Consider the following 18,129-nt stretch of genomic DNA (forward strand, 5'->3'; position numbering starts at 1 on the left):
GTTGGAAGTATGGTATTGGATGGACCATATTGACATTATTATGAATAGATAAGATTCTATTAAGAATGAGTTGTAATATGGCAAATATGGAAATGTTTCCATATTGGGAGTTGGATATTGAGAGTTATTGTCTAGATTAGAAACTTCTATGCAAGAAGGATGTTCAAAGAAATGTACTTTGAATGTGAGACTTCACGTCTATGGAATTGTCTTGTAACAATTTCTAAGAGAGTACTTTGTAATTTCATTAGACAAGTCTTGATGACTTTTGTGTTATGACTTTGCGAAAGGATCATTGCATAAAATGTTAGAATCTAGTATATTCTAGTAGTGGCAAGAACCTTGTGTTCTAACACTAATGATAAGGATTGGGAATTGTGAAATGAGCGTCATTGGAAAAGTTTTTCAATTGATCTATTTCACAAAGCATGGACCATAGGAAACAAAGTATGCGTGCTTGGAGCATGGAACAATTGTTGTTATTCAAGTAATGAGTTGATTATCCGAAACATTAAATGATAAATAATGAGTAATCAATATGGTGGATAAATAGAAGTGTTTTATTTACTCTCACAAGTTTGGAATCATACAACTTGGTTGCGTGATGAATGAGAGACTTCATATTTGGAAATTAGACTAATTCTTTGACAAAGTGTCAAGTGAAGGACTAGGAGATCGAGTACACTAGGTCGTACGTTGATCAAGTCCACCACAAGAGTGATAAAGATATTCGTCATGATTTACTAAAGTTTAGTAAATATGATTATACTTATAAGATTAAGTGTAACTCTGAGTTAATTGAAAAGGTTTCAATAAATAGCAGAACGAATAAGAAGAATCAAGTAGGCAGAAAGATAAAAGTTTCTCTATTCTAAGAAGAAGGGAGAGTACCTTTTATAGTGTTTTATGATAAGTCTTAATGATTAAGAACCATATCTCAATTGATCATCTAAGTGAGTCTTAGTGCATTTGTATGTCTAAGAAGAGGAGTCGAGAATTGTGGAAATGGTTAAATCAAGAAGTCAATCATACTTCATTCCAATATCAAGTCTTAGAGTTATACTCCAAGATTATGAATAGAGTGACAAGTCTTAAGTAGGTTTATAACACTCATCAAATGTGGAATTTGGAAAAGGTTTTCTTATTCTTGCACATTTGAAATTGGTAAGTTGTGATGTCTTCGATAAGACAAAGACCAACTAGGACCAATTTGTGAAGTGTTTTATCTTGATAAGAACTACACTAACTCTTGAATATTTGTTTTGTCTAGAAAAGTTTTCTGACAAGAGAATCATATATGTCAAGAGGTCAGTGGGAGTTTTAATGATCTTGGAAAAGTTTCAAGAACAAATCAAGAAAACCTTATCGATCGTCACTAGCACACGACTTGAGGTTTACAACCTATCGTGTTGACATTATTTTGTTTCTGTGCCATTCCAATTGAGTTAATTATGCATGTGAGTTCTATGAGTTCTCATTTGAATGCATAAAGACAAAGCACCTTGATCAATGGAAAGTACATTGATATGTAAGGATAAGTTGCTAAACTACTTGGAAGACATGGTGGGCACTCGTGTTACCATAAGGCTAGAAGTCAAGAAAGTTCAATCCACATGAGTTTGGATTTGTCGCAAACTTGGTTTTGGCAAATTCACATGGATAGGAACTCATACACCATAAAATCTAAGTGTCATAAGATTCCCTCCTTCATGAAAATGACTGTGAGGAAATTCTTTCACTAAGAGAGATTTTAAGAAGATAGCAATTGTGAAAATTGTATTCTCAAATTCGATTATGGTTACGACATCCCTTTCCATAGTTTGAATTGTGAGATCTGGCAATTAGTCTAACATTTGGGACTTATTGATATAAGTTCTGAATTGTTTAGACACACATATGAGATATCTAAGGCAAAGGTGTATAAGTTTAAGATGCTTAGATAAAGGCTTATCGAAGCATCTGGTATTAGAAATATGAACTTCAGAAATTCAATAGGCATTGTTTTCTAGAAGTTCAGCTGTTTTCTGAATACATGTCAAAGCTAGTGGGAGCATAAGTGTTATGCTTATATGGTAATAATCAACATGATAGTGGGAGCATAAGTGTTATGCTTGTATGATTATTATGGCGAGTATTGCAAGTTAGCAATATTAATTATAGAAAAACAAAGATTCAATTTGCAAAGTTGCATGGGTTGAAAAGTTGTTTTGCTATAATTAAGGGAGAGAATATTATACTTCGGTTCAAAATCTAAAGCTTAGATTGAGAAATTTTAATAAATATAGTCAAATGATACATAGTGTGTGTTCTCAAATTTCGATTATGATTACGGCATCCCTCTTCATAGTTCGAATTGTGAGAACGTGACACATAAAATATTATGGCAGAAGATTGATAAAGTATCATATCTTTATGTAAGACTTTATGCATCGTGTCCCATACGCTTCAGGTATAGGATCGATTGCAAATGCTATAATATTTGACCATTCTAAAATTTTCCAAATGTCTAGCGCATTAAGAGGGAAAAAGGACTAGAATCGGTTTTGACTAAAAAAGGACGATCCAAAGTTCGCTGAGGATTGGTCGCTTGTGAGTAGTTGGAAGTATGGTATTGGATGGACCATATCGACATTATTATGAATAGATAAGATTCTATTAAGAATGAGTTGTTATATGGAAAATATGGAAATGTTTCCATATTAGGAGTTGGATATTGAGAGTCTATGTCTAGATTAGAAAATTTTATGCGAGAAGGATCTTCAAAGGAATGTACTTTGAATGTGAGACTTCGCGTCTATGGAATTGTCTTGTAACAATTTCTGATAGAGTACTTTGTAATTTCATTAGCCAGGTCTTGGTGACTTTTGTGCTACGACTTTGCGAAAGGATCATTGCATAAAATGTTAGAATCTAGTATATTCTAGTAGTGGCAAGAACCTTGTGTTCTAACACTAATGATAAGGATTGGGAATTGTGAAATGAGCGTCATTGGAAAGGTTTTTCAATTGATCTATTTCACAAAGTAAGGTCCATAGGAAACATAGTGTGCATGCTTTGTGCATGGGACAGCTATTGTTGTAATTCAAGCAATGAGTTGATTATCCGAAACATTAAATGATAAATAATGAGTAATCAATATGGTGGATAAATAGAAGTTTTTATTTACTCTCACGAGTTTGGGGCCATATAGGATTAAGTATTATTGTTATGTTTCAGTTTGAATGTTTTGACTTCCAGAATAATTGGGTTATTCGAACCTCCACAGTCATTCATACGTTGGAAGTAGGTATGAAGGAAGACTGTCATGAAGAGTCTGTAGATTGTCTGAAGAGTTTAGACATAGCACAAGTTTGCTGCAGGGTTCATGAGTGCTTTGATAAGATTAGAGTATTGGATTAAACCCACGCTCATTAGATCACTTCATGGATTTATCACGGGTAATTAGTGAGACGATAATATTGTATATTCTTGAAACCGAGACATGTGAGTTGTTATTTGTTGGTCGGTTGCGCATTGATAATAAGTAAACGCACCAGTAACTTGGTGTTATAAAACTTATTGTTGTGTGTGATTCGATCAGTGAATGCAAGCGAGCAATTGAGTCAAAGTTTATCCATTCCTTTTACCCAAAGTGGGATAAAAGCAATATCTGTGGGCCCCTCGATGATTTAGTAATGACACCTAAGCGCTTGGCCAAGCCGTGACTAAGTTGATGTGTTCAATTGTAGTCTGTTGTCAGTCGTTATAAATCGGAAGTCGGGAAACAGTATAGAGAGAATGATTGAAATTCATGTCTTGTGTCTATACGATATCTTGAGAATGGAGGAATATATGACCCCTTATCTAAAGGACACGCTATCTGATAAGATCAGAGTTGACAGCGGCTTTTGAAAGCTACAATTGCTGATCAGGTTCTGAAGTCATATGGAATATAGTTATTAGACTTATCCAAGTGGGAGACTGTTGGATTAGTGTCTAAGTTCATAACTATTTTGGTATGTACTTGACCCGATTATGAGCATGGTCCTTTTGGATTGCCTTCACCATAGCAATATGTAGGATGAAATTAAGGAGAGATAGGTTTAATTATGATTTATTAATATATTATGAGAATAATATATTAAAGGAGAAATCATATTGTTTAATTAATATTAGTCAAGAATTAATTGATAATTAATTTTGTGGCTAAAAGAGATTAATTAAACTTAGGGGACTGATATTCTAATTATAAGATAGTTACAAAGTTGGGCTAAGGATCCATTAGATGGCAATGGACGAATTCTATATGGAGATCCACAAAGAAATCGTCCAAGGGCCTTCTGGAATGGTCCATGGGTTGCTTAGGGCTTAAGCAGTCAAATTAGGGTTTACTAGCTTGATAACCCTAATTGCCTAAGTATATAAAGGACCCTTATGGCCCCAAAAACGTGGGGAACTCTTAGATTAGGGTTTCTAGACGTTTTGGGCAGCCTCCTCTCTTCTCCTCTTCATCCAAGTTGCTTAGTGGTGTTTGTGACTCCATTAGAGGTGCAGCACTTGAGGCACTAAGCTTTTGAAGCCAATCAAAGCAAGAAATTGATTGTTATTGCAATATAACAATCAAAGGTAATTACTAAACCCTTATTTCAGTTCTTATATGTTAGATCTAGGGTTTATAGCTTTGGATATTCAATTGCATGTTCATTAGACAAACTAGATCCAAAAGCTATTAGGGTTTGCATGTACACCATAGGATTGATGTTTTGCTCAAAACCCATCACGTCTATCATCCAGAAACCCTAATATTTCGGGTGTGGAGGCTATTTAAACAACCTTAAGAGCTCATAACCCTCCCAAACCCTAGCCTCCACTGTTTAGAGCCGTTTTCCCCAAAGCATAGCCAACTTCTTGAGTGTGTGAGCTTTGGAGGTGAATTTTGAGTGCTTTGAGAAGAAGGTGTTGCATCTAGTGAGTAGAGGAAGAAGGCCATCGTGTAGATCTGAAGTTTTCTGGTGGTTCAAGAGCTCCTAAAGGTATAAAGCTTCTTGCTTGACATCTATTTTGTGTAGATCTAAGTATGGTGAAGTTTTGACGCCATTCTTGTCCCAAAAGCCCCCATCTTGATGCATGATGTGTTTTGGTTAAGATGAGTTGTCCTTTCAGACCATTGGAGAGGTCTTGAGTAAGAAAAATGATGTCCCAATGACTTTGGTTGTCCCATGTAAGAAGTAGGAAGGTCTTAATGGGTTAAGACCTTGAGTTAAGAGCTTTATGGACGTCCAAAAGGATAAAGATTGAGACTTTATGGGTCCTAGGCCCTTTTTGTCACTGGATCTAGCATATGGGCTTAAGTGCTTAAGCCATTAAGCACTTGGAAGGATTTTTGGTACAGACGAGCGTACGCCCCGCATACCAGAGGAGTACGCCCAGCGTACGCCCTCTGTTGAGTTTTCAATTTTGGGCCTTGTGTAATTGGGCTGTTATTGGGCTAGCTGGGCTTGGGCCGTAACTGAACAATATGGATGGGGTAAATTGGACCCAATAATTATTATGGACCTTGGATCTAGGCCCATTTGGTGAGGTGGGCCCAATTTAGTAAATTGGGCCAATATTGGGCTTTGCATGAGGACTTGGTTTTGGGTCTTGGCCCAATAAGAGGATGATGGACTTAATGAGTGTTGTGGGCCCTTGGTCTAGAAAGTCATGATGGTTTCTAATGTGATGGTTTTCATATGATAGTTGGGATTTCCGGCGAGTCAGCAGTCAGAGATTTGCAGGATTCCGGCAGTTGCAAGGTGAGTTTTCCTCACTGTACTCAAGGGTCTAAGGCACCAAGGCCGGCCCTTTAAATTGTTGTTAGAGCCTGTTATGTTATGTGATGATATGTTTGCTAGTATCATGGTAGATGAGATAGTGATATGAGAATATGCTTTGTTAGCTTAGTATCCTAGAGAAATGGATGGTTGTATGATGGATAGTTCTGTTGGATCAGCGCCCTGGTAGTTGGGTAGTGATTATTTATAAACCGGTAGTTGGTCTTGCTCTATGTATGCTGGTAGGAGGTTACCTGTGGGTTATGTATGATGAGCAGTAGCGGAGGGTATTCCATCCCGGTAGGATGATAGGGCCCTAGTGTGTTGGTTTTGTAGAGTGTTCTATGTATGCCTGTTATGTGTGTATGTTTGCTAGTGTAGATTGGCATTCCAACCCGATGGTTGTGGGCCAGGAGTATTCCATCCAGGTAGGATGATTGGACTCATAGTAGTTTGGCATTCCAACCCGATGGTTGAGGGGCCTGGGGTATTCCATCCCGAGGGATGATTGGACCCATAGTAGTAGTAGTAGTAGTAGTAGTAGTAGTAGTAGTAGTAGTAGTAGTATGTATAGGAAGTGGGGCATTCCAATCCGATGGTTGTGGGCCAGGAGTATTCCATCCCGGTAGGATGATTGGACTCATAGTATGTTGGCATTCCAACCCGATGGTTGAGGGGCCTGGGGTATTCCATCTTAAGGGATGATTGGACCCATAGTAGTTATTGTTGTACGTGTAGGTGTATGGGCATTCCAACCCGATGGTTGTGAGCCGAGAGCATTCCATCCCGGTAGGATGATTGGACTCGTGTTAGGTAGGCATTCCAACCCGATGGTTGAGGGTCGGGGGTATTCCAACCGGAAGGTTGATTGGACCCGAAGTATGTTGTTCTTTGCTGTATGCGTATGTTTATGTGTGTATGAGTACTTTGGGGGAACTCACTAAGCTTTCGGGCTTACAGTTGTGGTTTATTGTTTCAGGTGCTCTAGGAGATTGTGGCAAGGCGAAGGCGTGATCGTACCGCTCCTCATGTTTATGCTTTATGTAATATGATTCTGGGGAAAGTACTCTGATGTTTAAACTATTTTGAAAACAAGATGTATGATCGTAATGGTTTTTGAATGAACTAAAACGTTTTAATTTGGTTGAAATTTTGGTCGTACAAGAAGTGCAAAAAGAAACACTATAGAAAATATGGAAGGAATGTGACGTGTTTCAAGTGTAGGAACACTGGCATTACGCCAATGAGTTTACATTTACCAAGAAGGTGTGTTACAGATGTAAGGAAGAATGGCATATTTCTAGGGACTTCCCTAAGAATAATGAGGCAGCAAGAGCGAATGTACCTCCAAAGCCAAAGGCAAGAGCATCTCTGATAATCCTGGATGAAGTACGTGACAATGCAAGGGATCAGGAGGGAGGATCTATATATCCAAAGATTGGGAATGAAGCAGCCATATAGGTAGTATCATGTGGTGTAGCCTAATATAAGAGGCATAGTGTAGGGTGAACCTGAATATCTATATAATCGTTTCAAGAAGTTATATAAACCTTCGTTATGTTATCCAATGTGTTAAATGACTGTGAAATTCTTGTATGGTGACTTGGAAAACTGCGAGACAATACTTAGGACGAGTATGAGTAGGTGTGAATGGTAGTAGAGGCCTATACTACCGGAAGCACATGACTCGCACTTGGATCAGGGAAAGTCACAAGGTTACCAAGAAGGAGCCGGTACGGTTTGAGCCAGAAGCAGCATTGTTGGAAGACATCTGAAAAAGAAAGACAAGTTTAGATGAGATATAAAGATAGTCCTTAATAAAACACCCAAATGTAATATTAAGGCTAGGACCCAACACAATATTTTATAACTTAGAAGAGGTATGCCGTAATCCAAGCTATAGAATATTTGAAGGTATGTGAATAACGATTCACCAATTTCCACCATGAAAAATGAAATAGATTATTAGGTTTTAATTGGTTTTTGAAACTCCTAGATTCTTTTGAGATTCATTGAACTTTTCAACGGCATGTTTCAATCTCGAGTGTGCCCTTCAAGTTTTGTGACTGGGATGCCGAGGATCACAAAACAAGGTGTGAAGTAACCATGCAAATTACTTGGTATTCTTAATGTTTATCACCTAACCAATGTGCCGGTTAACCACACGCGTTCCACCGATCTATGATAAACCTTAACCCACCCTTTTCCTACCTTGTTAAGTCAAAGCTAGTGTGTCGGTTAACCACACACGCACCACTAATGACTTAAGCAAAGTGCAAAGCGTAATTTCATGGGTTAACACTCCTAAGGTGTACATGCAACCCTAGAAACCTTGGATCTATGTTTTACTAAGATACATGCAAATTTGTTTTTCCAAGGTTCTTAACCTAACTAGCATGGCATGGGGAACTTTGAAACATAATTGCTAGTAGAAGAACATACCTTTTTGTTGCTTGGATTCCTTGAGAACCTTGTGAGCCAAGCACCTCAAGTGTGATGCCTCAAATGTCTCACACAACACCACAACCCTTGGAATAACTTTGAGAGAAGTTCACTAACACTCAAAATCGGCTAGCCCTCTTGTTCTTCACTTAGTGGCCAATTTTGCTAGCTATGGAGTTTCTTATATAGTGTGCCACATGTAGGGTTACTCGATGTAAACCCTAATGTGCATGGCTTTTCATATTCCATGATCCATGGGTTTATAACCTCCATGGACTATCCATGGAGCACCTTATAGGTTTTATCCCAATTCAATAAATCATGGATCATTAGTCTACTATACAAGAATGGATGATTTACAAAATCAACCCCATATATTTAATTAGTCTTCTTTTGATCACTTAATTAATTCCAAATTAGTTCTTGATCAATACTAATTAAATAATATTATTAATATATTAGAACTTATAATATATTAATAAACCTTAAGTGTCCTTTCTCTCATTTAGTCTATCCAAGTGTTGCAAAGCAATGCAACCCAAATAGACCATGCCAACCGGGTCAAATACATTCCAAAAATAGTTATGAACTTAGACACCTAATCCAACAATTATGACTGAAGGTCTAATAGAGAATGAAGAGCGGGTGCAAGTTTGAGCACCACCATCAACTAAGAAGTCTGAAAAGTTTGACAATCGTTAGGCAAGCCATAAAAGTAACAGTTGATAAAAGTACACATAAGGATGTTTGTTGTGCGTCTGTGTCCAAGTAATTTAGATGTAGTCAAGATGATCAACTGAAGAGCGACAAGTTAATCGTCCCAAGAAAGAGGAAAAGAAACTATTGAGTTTAGCAATCGTTGGTGTTGCTAGTATTACCCTTGTATACCATTGTGTACACATGTACGTTGGTAGACGACTCCGTGCTTGTCATGATCTTGATCAGACCATCATCTTGAGAAATGAGATGATCACTCGTTGCGAGTACACACAGTGCTGCTACGTTGGTGATGATAAAGTCATTAATATGACGATCATAAGATTCTTTCACAGAGAAAGAAGATTAACAATCACAGAGACGGATCCGACTTGGGCTTTGATTGGTTGTAAATAGCAGCAGAAAAGAGTTTGAACCCAAGTGAGGGAGAACCAACCATTAAGGAAAAAGTGCGAAAGACAACTCTTACTTGAAAATAATAATAATAATAATAATAATAATAATAATAATAATAATAATAATAATAAAGAAAAGAGAGTAGCGGAGATCGTATGTATTCGTTGAGTTTGTGATTTCGATGACGAAATCATCATAAGTGGGGGAGAATTGTAACGTCCGAGAGTTAGGCTAAACGTTAAGGGGATAATAATAACTAGTAGGAATTACATGCGCCGTTGGCGCTAGGTTGGATCAAGTTTGCGTAAATGCTATTGAAATTTTTATATAACATCTTGAAAAAGAAAGTTAAACAGTACAATGCTATAATAATTATATTTTTTTCAAAGATGCTTCACCTTGAAAAGAAAAAAAAATCATGTCACGAAAGAGAGAAATCTCATCTTGAAAAAGAAAGTTAAAAAGTACAATGCTATAATAATTATATTTTTTTTAAAGATGCTTTACCCTGAAAAGAAAAAAATCATGTCACGAAAGCAAGAAATCTCATCCTTGATTTGTTAGCAAGATGAACCTTCTGCAGCATGAAGTATTATCCCAACATCCAGGGCTCCATATCCACATGTGAAAAGGGCAACGCAGTAATTTGTCGCCTCTACAACACCAGAAAGATTTTAAAACACCAAAAAAACGTGTTTTAAGATCTTATCCAACTTTTGACATATCATAATAAATCAAAACCAAAGTATGATGAAATGATTATTGTCCCTGCAATTATATATTCAGCATCATTAAGTGTTTTAAATAACCACTCCATAAGTTAAAAAAAAAAAGATCAGTTAAAAAAAATACAAAGGAAGTGGGAAGTTCACCAGATCAGAGAGTGCATCCAATATTAAATCTCATGAAGTATCATCATCCACATAAATCGACAAATAATTAAACATGGGAAATACAAAAATAAATAAAAGTCAAGATTATTGTCCGAAAATAATTATATAAGATTGCAGTGTTTAAACTTAAAAACACTCACTCACATTGCATTTTTAATACTGCAAGGCATCCCACCAACCTCGTATCCATAAAAAAAAAAGTTAAAAATCATTTTTAATGTATAATTATAGGAACGTTCAATGCTTTTTTGGTCTTCGATGAGAAGATAACCAAGATCACCGTGTCATTATTGTGAGTTCCATCATATACACCTTGATTTTGCTCATGATTGTGAGGCAGATGAGGGAGGGTTTGCTTAATCATTTTCGAAACTTATTTGTAAAAAAAATTATTAATGAATATTTTTTATAAATATAAATTATGGAAATAAGTGAATAAGTAAAAAAAAAAAGTCAGTACCAAACTGAATAACAACCATCCCTGGTGCACCAATGGATTTTCTAAGGTGGACTACATCCTCTGTTACAACTCCTTGTCATTCCCAAAAAAATTAACTTTTTTTTATATATATGTTTCTTTTTATTTGCTATAAAAAATGGAAATAATTCCATACCAAGTCTTCTGCTATGATGTTGGTCTTCCCAAAAATTCTACAAATTGCATCGAATAAAGATCTTCCACCTACTATCAACAAAAAAATCACTTACAGAGTTTCTTGTAGTGCAAGGTTAAAATAGTCATTTGATGTATACAACAATGTATCCATACAGACATCATCACCTTCCATCTACCAAAAGTGGGATTTTTTTCTTCTACAAAACAAAAATATTAGTGTATTATTATAAGATGGATCAAGTGAAGAATTGTTGTTTAATTTAACTTGCAAAATGACATGGGGATTAAAAAAATTAACGAATGATGAAGAAACATAAAGATAAGTATCAGCCTGTACATTGTCTATGACTTGCATAGTATCCAACAGCCTGAAATATTACAAGCACGATTTGTTAATAATTATGATGGAATTTGTAAATAAATTTTTAAGCTTTTACTTATTATTTTAAGTTTTTGTTTTTATCTATTCCAACTTAAATATAAATGGAGGTATTTTAGTCTTTTATAGAAAAAGGAAGAATGGAATCAAATTTTAATCCATCAAAGAATTGAGTCCCGTCCAGAACTCCATCCATCTGCAACCAAAGACACCATCATCATGGAATAATCCTCTGAAAAGTTGAAGACAAAAGAAAATTCATAACAGAAAAAACAAAACAAAACAAAAGTGATATTAGATTATAGAAACTTTATACAAGACAGTTTCACAGGCTGTATATCTGAATGATGAATGTCCAGATCTAATCCCTACATTCAAGGAATGTTAACTGAAGTGGTAACAGGATGATTGGAAAGCAGTTAAGCAATCAAGATATAATTCTATTTCTTACCTGCTGTTCCTTTTATCTTTCAACAGCACCAGCAAGAAAATCACACGTTTTCAACTTCTTTCTATTATTTTCCTGAGTCAGTCAAAGAAAACGTTGCATCATTTTAAAAGACAACGAGAAATCAAAGACAATATTAATTTCTAAAAAAAATTAATCTAAAAATTTAAAAAGACTTACAATATGCAAAAGTTGTTGGCATCTTTAATGCCCTTAATGTTACTTTGCATAGACTGAATCAAACTATAACCACAATGAAATATAGTATAAATACTGCTTAAACGATAAGATAAAATTTTAAAATATATATGCTGGATAAAAATAAATACTAACCTTAAATTTTCATTGGTATATAAGTCGCTATATGTTGGATATTGTACCTATGTTCTACATTATGATTTACTTTTTCTTTTGTTTTTAACTTGTTTGATGAAGTTGAAAGCTTGATATGGAGTGTAATAAAAATGAACCTCCAGGCAACAAAAGTGGTCAGATAACTAAGAAGAGACCATGAAGTAGGAAAAAGTTATTAAAGGCTAATGAATTATGGTCACAGTGACTGTGATCTAACAAAAACTCGAGTAAATGTAGGGAAATACGGTCATTTATTTCAGACAAACACTGTTTATCCACTAAGCAAAAAAAACGGAAATTAAAGAAAAGGTTCACATACCTAGAGGTGAGTTGCTACATTTTCCCTAGTAATTCCATATAGCTTCTGCATAATTTAAAAAACAACAACAACAACTTGTAGTCAAATTTTATATAAACCCACCATGTAAAATTACCAAAAAGGATTCACTCTCAATCCCAATTGGTTAACAGCAACAACAAAATTTATATGAACATCATTTGAGCAAACAACAACAGGCTTCTTTGGGGGAATAAAAAGGTAATTACAAATCTAATCGTAAATTTAAACATGATTGATTACAGACGCATAAAACAGTTGGAAAAAAAGAAGGTCAAGGAAATTAACTCTTTGCAAGCAGTCATTTGTCGATATTTCTTTGATTATCAGATCTTTTTCAGTGGACTCTAATTTATTCTTTGCTACAATTTCCTCATGACTCATGTGCTTCATTACTTCCATGCCTCATTTCAACTGCTTGATCTCAAGTTCCAATCGATGGTTATCATCAACCTTCTTTTGAAGCTCAATAATCTTGTGCTAAAGTTTCTCTTTGCTCTCTATATAAAGGAATTAGAAAACATTACTCGAAGATATGATTATTCTCTTTCAAAAATTTTAAGAATAAGAAACTTTATTATAAACCTTACTATGATCATCAACAAATTTCAACATTCACTCCTTTGCTTTCTTCTGATCCAAAATCACCAATTCATTCTGGAAAATGTGAACACGAGAGAGATAATGTAAAAGAAATAGAAAACCTAACAAAAAAATACATTCTGGTATAAAAAATATTTACCTGATAAATGTAGTATGCAACTAAAAGAAAGACACAGACTATAAGAGCAAGGAACACTACCAAGTGTCTTCCAGTAATCACATTAGTACCTGCAAAGTTTAAATTACTAATTTACACCTTAAGATTTGATTTAATTCTTTAATGTTTCTTGATAGCACAGACGTACCTGCTGAGTTGATCAGTTGTTCACATGAGATAAAATCTTCTAGTAGGATGAATTGTTCCCATGAGAAAAAATGTTTCAGTAACTGGAATTCTGCCTTCATCAAACCCTTTGCTCACTTCTGTTGCAGATGCAGATAAACGAAGGTGAAAGTAAAGTTGACTGAGAGGAACACGGGCAGCAAACATGTCAATAGACATTCCCAAATCATCTTTATGCTGATAAATATTCTCCACTGCAACAGAAACGAAGCAATTTATGAGAAAGTTAACTGGAAAACGGGACAACTTACATATCTGAAAACGAAAACAGGCAATCAGATCCTTTATCAGATCCCATTAAACTAACGATCTTAAAGACAATGAATCCTAATCAAAATCATATACTAAAAAACAAAACCTAAATTACGAATCAAAATCACTCAAAAATATTTGGATTACTATGATATCCGACTTTACTTACCTGGAGAGCTACCGGTTAAGCCAATAAAAATGTCGTACTATCGATTAGTTGGAGAAACTCTAAAACATCGTCGTTACTTCCACCATCGTCATAGAAGCTACTTTCAGGAACAATCGATTCAACTACTTGCGGTCCGGTGGAGCGTTGGTGCTTTGACGTTGGGACCCGATTGGCGGAGCTTCAGAAAATAGTCAATACAGCAAAACAACGATCAAATAGGATGAATCGACGACCTGAAATCGTTTAATTTGTAAGCGGTGGATGGCGGTGGAGGAGCGCAAGGTAGAAGAATCTTGGAGAAGATTGAAGTAAGGAAAAGCGAAAGAAAGGAAGAGCAAGGAAGAGCGAAGAAGAAAAAAGAAAGAGGAACTAAGGAAAAGCGGAAGAAAGAGTATTGGACTAGGAGGGCGACGACGTGGAGATCGGTGAAAGACGATAAGAATGGAATGGAAGTTGTGGCCTAAAAATGAAAATAAAAAGCTCAGCGGCAAAAAAGAAAAGAGAAAAAACTATACCCGAAGTTTTTGAGAATTTATGGTATATATAATAATAATAAATATTTGTTTTATGAAATAATTAAAATCCTTAAATCGGATAAATTTTCTTCTACGCATTACAGGTTATATAAATATTTATTTGTTATATACGAGTTATGTGGACAAATATTATGAGTATGTAATATTTGTATAAATCTGGTTATAAACTTATCACAAAGTGATAAAATAACATTTTTAAACGAAACATTATTTTGGATAAATAATCTTAACGAAAATTTTAACGATTGAAAAATCTCAAACTATATAAGACGTATTTGGTCTAAATACATTTAAGGATGAACCCAAGTAGTGAAACGATAATTTTTCCGTTACCGAGTACTTTTTACGACATTGGTTATTGATTATAAATTTAGACAAGATTTTATTATAAAGGCTATAATAATTTTATTAATAAATAGTTAAGGGACTATGGTGTAACTTGAAAGATATATTGTGTTAATACAAAAATAACTGAGAGACCATAAATGTAACTATAATTGGTTTGTGAATTGCAAACCAACATACGTGTAAGAAATAAAAGAAAGGTGGGTAGACTAGAGATGAAAGATGAAATGAATGATGAGAGATGAAAGATGATATAGATGATGAGAAAAATGAAAGATGATGAGAAGCAATGACCTAAGCGCTGGCCCAGTCATCTAGCAGAGTATAGATGACAACCACAGTCTATTCTAGACAGTCCAGTGGAACTCTAGCAGACTTGCAACCTGTAGGTGTTGTGAACGATGTGTTTACCAGATATACTCTAAAAACTCATTGACATGTATTATTGGTGGACTTCCTAAAATAATATTGTCGATAGAAGAAATAAACCATAGCAGCTATGGATTTAGTGTCCTATAGATGAATATTGGCAGCTGCGCCTAAAGGATAATGTTGGCAGGTGTGCCTAATAGATAACATCGACAGCTATGGACTTAGGTGGTGTTTTTTTTTTACAAAAAACCTCTCCAAAACTCTTATTGTTATGCGGCGCAGCACACGCGCAACACTTTTTGTCCTACAGTAGTTTGTTTTTCGGAAATCTTCTAGGCGTAAAACCTCTGCCTGTGCACTTCTTGGGGAAGCACTTGTTGTACCTCTTCCCACCTCTTTCCACCCCTTCAAACCTAAACCTAAAAAGAATCCAACCCAAAAAAAAAACGGCTGCATGGAGCATAAAAATATAATTCATAAACAAAAAATTACCTCAAAATATAACATACCCGTCTTATTTAATTTAAACAAAAATATGCATTGTGTTGTAAAAAAAATATATTTTTTTAAAATTATTGTCAATTGTCAAACATGCGCTTAAGGCTTAAAATAAAAAAACATAACATCTTATTATATTAAAAATATTAAATTAGGCATTACACATTTTTTGGTTTTTCTAATGTAAATATTATAATTCATAGCGTCCATTAGTTTATCATAACTAAAGTTATTCAAAATCGTATATACATAAAAAAATGCAAAATGGAAACCCAATATTTTGGCAGGATATTATATAACAAAATTTATATATTATATTAACTTTTATATAATCCAAAATATTGGCAAGATATCATATTTAAATCAATTTTTCGCTTGTTTCCTCGTCTCAATATAAAATCAATTAATATTTAATTGCCATTCTAAAAAAAATAAAGAATAAAGTATAATATTTAATTAAACCGGACATAAAATGGATTCGCGAAATATATTGAGTTTGAATATATATATATATATATATATATATATATATATATATATATATATATATATATATATATATATATATATATATATTTCATTTAATATTATTGAGAAAATCTAATCATTACAAAAAAAAATTTCTAAAAACTATTTTCTGTTTATTAAATTGGTTTATTTTAAATTTTTAATGTCTACAGCAGCTTGCAGATGTTAACAAAAACAAACACGCTTCTAATTACAGTCTACAACCGTTTGGTCCACCTCTTCTGCTGCAGAGGGTTGCAGAGGTGGTCCGCATACTTTATGAATTTTTGCTTTAGAAAAACAAACAACACCTTAGTGTCTGTTAAATAAACCCTGGCAGCGATGGACTGCGTGCCTATTCCTTAGGACAATCCTTAGGAATGAGTGAATGAATGATAGAGAATTCTTAGGATAGATCCTTAAAAAAAAATAAAGAAGATAATGGGGATGAGTAATTGGGTTAATTGTTTGTTGATGAAACCTAATAACTTTATTATTATGGGTTGAAAACCCTATGTACTCACCAGGTTTCCCAACATGACCCACTCAGTTTGTTTGTATCACAGGTAACGGTACGAAGCTACATTACACTAAGAGATTAAATGAGATGTAAATCACTAGTGTAAAAGATTGTAAGGTCTATTTATGCTTATGTTTCTGTATTGGCGATGACATCCTAATGTTTTAAAATAAATAAAATACATTTCTTCGGAAATGCTTTGATAATGCATTTATCATGTTTTTCTAGGAACAAACTTCGCAATAATATTCTTTAAAAATGGATACTCTGATTTTCAAATAAGCATAAATGAAATTTTTAAAATTACCGTGAATTTTGGGATGTCACAGTTGGTATCAGAGCATTAGTTTAAGTGAACTAGGAATAAGGATTTATTTCTAGACTTAAACATAGAATGCTAAGCGATGATCGTGAGGAGTGTGTCTAATATATTTTAGGTAGAACACCTTAATATATACTAGTACTAGCTCATTTAGGGAAGATGCCTAAATTGCTTTATGTGCTAAATGTTTTGTGATGCTTTATGACGCCATTATTTGATCGGATCTATGGTCCGTTGCCGACCGGATCTGGAAACTTTATGTGTTCAGATTTCTAAACGTTTAATTACGATATTAGAACTGGCATGTAAGTTTTCGGAGAGATAAGGAGATTTATATGTCTAATTCCCCTATCTAAATTCTCGTCACTGCACACCGAACGTCTGATTTGGTGTATAGATTGACATGGTGAGAACTTGTAACATCCCAAAAATCAAGGCCAAAAATTTCATTTTTAATTAAGCGGTTTATAAAATATCTTATCAAGACATTGCCAAAATCGTGTCAATACATAAAACCATAGTATCATGTCTCAAAACCATATCATCTGAAGTAATGAAATATCAGAGTACAATCCTAGAAAACTCTAAGCCGAAATCATATGTGCGTGTGTCATGCGCTGCTACACCTCCGGCTCCTTCCCCTTGGACGAAGAGGTACATGAAACCAAAACTGAAACTGTAAGCACAAAGATTAGTGAGTTCCCCCATCATACCACATACCATACAATCACATAGCATACATACTTCCGGGCAATTCTGGGGCGCCCGTCCTACCCATGTCAAGCCATTCTGGGGTGTTGACCTACCCATGTCAAGCCATTATGGGGTGCTGACCTACCCATGTCGAGCCATTTTGGGGTGCTGACCTACCCATGTCAAGCTATTCTGGGGTGCTGACCTACCCTTCGGTCTATCTCAACCGATCATGGGGACTATTTCACCCCCTACTACTAACACATAACATCATATCATAATCATGCTTTCAGACATATCTGGGGTGTCCGACCTACCCATTGGCCCTAAAGACCGAATCGGGGACTAGTCCCCTTTTACTCATACTATTTCACATAACATAGCAACTAGCAAACTAGCATACTCACATATCCAGCAATCTAGCATACTCGCATATCCAAGAATAACAGACCAGACGATTATCACAAAGATAATCATCCCAACTAACAATTACTAGGCCGGCCTTGGTGCCTTAGACCCACTCCAACTGGAAGGTAACTCACCTCGAAGTCATGTAGCGTCTGAACTGTCCTCGGCGTGAAGGTCGGCTCTCCTC

The 18,129-nt window shown here is 35.1% G+C and overlaps 1 long non-coding RNA gene across 10 annotated transcripts; it reads right to left on the minus strand.

The window, feature by feature from the left end:
• Positions 1–9,703: 9,703 nt before the first annotated feature.
• LOC145158850 (uncharacterized) lies at positions 9,704–14,186 on the minus strand. Of its 10 annotated transcripts, XR_013737318.1 has the most exons (9): positions 13,742–14,186; positions 13,283–13,514; positions 13,117–13,205; positions 12,965–13,031; positions 12,663–12,874; positions 11,864–12,401; positions 11,687–11,758; positions 11,552–11,603; positions 9,792–11,467 (listed from the first exon to the last, which is right to left on the minus strand). It is a non-coding gene; the product is annotated as an uncharacterized LOC145158850 (long non-coding RNA). The 10 variants fall into 10 exon arrangements; XR_013737311.1 differs by having other exon boundaries at positions 9,704–11,053; positions 11,194–11,758; XR_013737310.1 differs by having other exon boundaries at positions 9,704–10,115; positions 10,220–11,758.
• Positions 14,187–18,129: the final 3,943 nt, after the last annotated feature.

The sequence above is a fragment of the Lactuca virosa genome, chromosome 2 (genome assembly GCF_052849685.1).
Source record: "Lactuca virosa cultivar CGN04683 chromosome 2, Lactuca_virosa_CGN04683_v6, whole genome shotgun sequence".
NCBI classification, from domain to species: domain Eukaryota; kingdom Viridiplantae; phylum Streptophyta; class Magnoliopsida; order Asterales; family Asteraceae; genus Lactuca; species Lactuca virosa.